General features: G+C 42.7%; 1 pseudogene; it reads right to left on the reverse strand.

Annotated features, from left to right (window-relative positions):
* Positions 1–3,679: 3,679 nt before the first annotated feature.
* Positions 3,680–3,928, reverse strand: LOC147000921 (guanine nucleotide-binding protein G(I)/G(S)/G(O) subunit gamma-5 pseudogene; annotated as a pseudogene).
* Positions 3,929–4,269: the final 341 nt, after the last annotated feature.

The following is a 4,269-nucleotide window of genomic DNA, read 5'->3' on the forward strand; positions in this document are numbered from 1 at the left end:
AAAGAAAAAAAAACCTATTCTCAACAATAAAAGAACCTCTGGTGAAATCACAATCCCCGACCTCAAGCTGTACTACAGAGAAATTGTGATAAAAAATACTTGGTACGGGTACAGTCACAGACAGGTAGATCAATAGAATAGAATTGAAGACCCAGAAATAAACCCACACACCTATGGTCACTTGATCTTTGACAAAGGAGCTAAAACCATCCAGTGGAAAGAAGTCAGCATTTTCAACAAATGATGCTGGCTCAATTGATGGTTAGCATGTAGAAGAATGGGAATTGATCCATTCTTATCTCCTTGTACAAAGCTCAAGTCAAAGTGGATCAAGGACCTCCACATAAAATCAGAGACACTAAATCTTATAGAGGAGAAAGTGGGGAAAAGCCTCAAAGATATGGGCACAGGGGAAAAATTCCTGAATAGAACAGCAATGGCTTGTACTGTAAGTTCAAGAATTGACAAATGGGACCTCATAAAATTGCAAAGCCAAAGGACACTGTCAATAAGACAAAAAGGCCACCAACAGATTGGGAAAAGATCTTTACCAATCCTAAATCCGATAGACGGCTAATATCCACTATATATAAAGAACTCAAGAAGTTGTACTTCAGAAAACCAAATAACCCCATTTAAAAAATGGGGTAGAGAGCTAAACAAAGAATTCTAAACTGAAGAATAGTGAATGGCTAACAAGCACCTAAAAAAATGTTCAACATCCTTAATCATCAGGAAAATGCAAATCAAAACAACCCTGAGATTCCATCTCACACCAGTCAGAATGGCTAAGATCAAAAACTCAGGTGACAGCAGATGCTGCCGAGGATGTGGAGAAAGAGGAACACTCCTCCATTGCTGGTGGAATTGCAAACTGGTACAACCACTGTGGAAATCAGTTTGGCGGTTCCTCAGAAAATTGAACATAATCCTACTGGAAGATTCTGGGCATATACCCAGAAGATGCTCCAACTTGTAATAAGGACACATGATCCAATATGTTTATACCAGCCTTAATTACAATAGCCAGAAGCTGGAAAGAACCCAGATGTCACTCTACAGAGGAATGGATACAGAAAATGTGGTACATTTATACAATGGAGTACTACACAACTATTAAAAACAATGAATTCATGAAATTCTTAGACAAATGGATGGATCTGGAGGATATCACTGTAAGTGAGGTAACCCAATCACCAAAGAGCACACATGATATGCACTCACTGATAAGGGGATATTAGTCCAGACCTCAGAATACCTGAGATACAATTTGCAAAACACTTGAAACTCAGTAAGAAGGAAGACCAAAATCTGCATACTTTGATCCTTCTTGGAAGGGGGAACAAAATACTCATGGAAGGAGTTACAGAGACAAAATTCAGAGCAGAGACTGAAGGAATGACCATCCAGAAAGTGCCCCACCTGGGGATCCATCCCATCAACAACCACCAAACCCAGACAATATTGCAGATGCCAACAAGAACTTCCTGGCAAGAGCCTGATATAACTGTCTCCTGAAAGGCTCTGGCAGAGCCTGAATAATACAGAAGTGGATGCTCAGAGTTGTCCATTAGAGGGAGCACAGGATCCTCAATGAAGGAGCTAGAGAAAGTATCCAAGGATCTGATGGGGTTTGCAGCCCCATAGGAGGAACAACAATATGAACTAACCAGTGCCTCCAGAGCTCCTTGAGACTATACCACCAATAAAAATAAAACACGGAAGGACTTGTGGCTCTAGCTGCATTTGTAGCTGAGGATGGCCTAGTTAGTCATCAATGGAAGGAGTGGCCCTTGGTCCTGTGAAGGTTCTATGCCCCAGTATAGGGGAATGCCAGTGCCAGGTAGTAGGAGTGGGTGGGTTGGGGAACAGTGGGAGAGGAAAGAGGATAGAGGATTTTTAGAGGGGAAACTAGGAAAAGGGATAACATTTGAAATGCAAATAAAGAAAATATCTAATTAAAAAAAAAAAAAAAGATACTGTTGTGCTTTGTCTGCATGTACACCTGCAGGCCAGAAGAGGGCAACGGATCTCTTTATAGATGTTGTGAGCCACCATGTGGTTGCTGGGAATTGAACTCAGGACCTCTGGAAGAGTGACCAGTGCTCTGAAACACTGAGCCATCTCACCAGGCCCCGGGAGCCATATTTCTTATTGATTATGTTTAAAAGAAATGCTTTCATCTTTGTTGGCTAAAGATAACCTTAGATCTGGGTAGGTTGGCTCATATTTGTGTTTATCCAATAGTATAGTATGGTATAGTTTTCTTCATTCTAGGAGTTAGTGACACACAAGGTTGTTTTGTGTTAGGAACTTCAGAGTGGCCACCAGCTGACCTCTAAAGCCTTCTGCCTCCTTCACACTTACCTCATGGTTTCTGAGTCTAGCTCCTTGATGCTGTGTCTCCTCAAGTTGAGTGTCCTTCTGGCTAGGAGCCAGGTACAGAATCTGGAGGAGGATTAGTCATAGCAGGAAGTGCCAGAGGGTTGCATCAAGAGTTATAATGCTCTGTATATCCCACATCACCATGTATTACTAGCTTTATTTTAACTCTGAGTAAATAAGTACATCCTACATTCCTCTCTTGTGGGATCCATCTCAAGACTTGACACTATTACGAAGGCTATGGAGCTCTCACAAAAAGGGACCTGTCACGACTGCCCTCAGAAAGACCCCACAAGCAGCTGAAAGAGTCAGAGGCAGATATTTGCACCCAACCAATGGACAGAAGCAGCTGACCCCTGTGGTTAAATTAGGGGAAAGCTGGAAGAAGCTGAGGACGAGGGTGACCTTGTAGGAAGAAAAGAAGTCTCAATTAACCTGGATCCCGAGATCTCTCAGATACTGAGCCAACAACCAGACAGCATACACCAGCTGATATGAGGCCCTCAACACATATACAGTTGAGGACTGCTGGGTCTGAGTTTAGTCAGAGAAGATGTACCTAATGCTCAAGAGAATGGAGGCCCTAGGGAGTTTAGAGGTCAGGTGGAGTGGGGGTGGGGGTGGGGACATCCTCATGGAGACAGGGGGTGGGGGCTGGGATTATCCTCATGGAGAGAGGGGGTGGGAAGAAGGTAGGGGATGTGGAACAGTTGGAGGGTGGACCAGGAAGGAAATAAAATCTGGAGTTAGAAAGAAAGAAAGAAAGAAAGAAAGAAAGAAAGAAAGAAAGAAAGAAAGAAAGAAGGAAGGAAGGAAGGAAGGAAGGAAGGAAGAAAGAAAGAAAGAAAGAAAGAAAGAAAGAAAGAAAGAAAGAAAGAAAGAAAGAAAGAAAGAAAGAAAGAAGGAAGGAAGGAAGGAAGGAAGGAAGGAAGGAAGAAAGAAAGAAAGAAAGAAAGAAAGAAAGAAAGAAAGAAAGAAAGAAAGAAAGAGAGAGAGAGATCATGAGAGAGAGAGAGATAGAGAGAGATAGACAGAGAGATAGGTAGCCCAACAGAGAACAAGACCCTATATGCCTCCAGATCACTGAAAACAACTCTTTCTTTTTAAAGGTTTGTATGCTGCTTTATTGTATGCTACAGCCAGTGTGTATAAAATAGTTAAACCTCGTGAGACAGAAATCCATGAAGTTCAGAGAGGTAGACGTTAAGGACTGACAAGTAGAGGATAGTGTATTGTGGCACGTGTTAAAGAGAAGCTTTTGTACAGACTTCAAACTTAGCTCTCTTGAATATTCACTGGTTCATGAAAAGTGGTTTGAGAAACCTCAAGATAGGTGACTACAAAAAGGAGCAGACTTTCTGGTGTCTGAAGGGATTTGTACTTGAAGACACTCCAGTCAGCAGAGGGTCATGTTGAGCATTCTGCAGACAGAACTGTTTCAAGTCTGCAGCTGCCTAGGAAACCTTCACGCGGTTGAGCCCGGCCTCCTGCTGGAGCTGCTGGACACCTTCTTCATGGTGGCAACGCTAGAAGAACCTGACATGGTGCTCTGGACAGCCGGGCCAACTCGTCAGTCCGGGTAGGGGACTGCAGGTCGCGGGACTCCAGAGAATCTTTTTTTTTTTTTTTTGAGACAGGGTTTCTCTGTATAGCCTTGGCTGTCCTGGAACTCACTGTGTAGACCAGGCTGGCCTTGAACTATGAAATCCACCTGCCTCTGCCTCCCAAGTGCTGGGATTAAAGGCGTGCACCACCACCGCCCAACTCAAAAACAACTCTTATTACAAGTTTGTAGCAAAAAAATCCAAAATATAGTTACATAAATAAATAAATAAATAAATAAAAAGAAAGTCCAACAGAGAACAAGAACTTATATGCCTCCAG

Source organism: Mus caroli, unplaced genomic scaffold, assembly GCF_978045245.1.
Source record: "Mus caroli unplaced genomic scaffold, Mus_caroli_1 scaffold_15, whole genome shotgun sequence".
Taxonomy (NCBI): domain Eukaryota; kingdom Metazoa; phylum Chordata; class Mammalia; order Rodentia; family Muridae; genus Mus; species Mus caroli.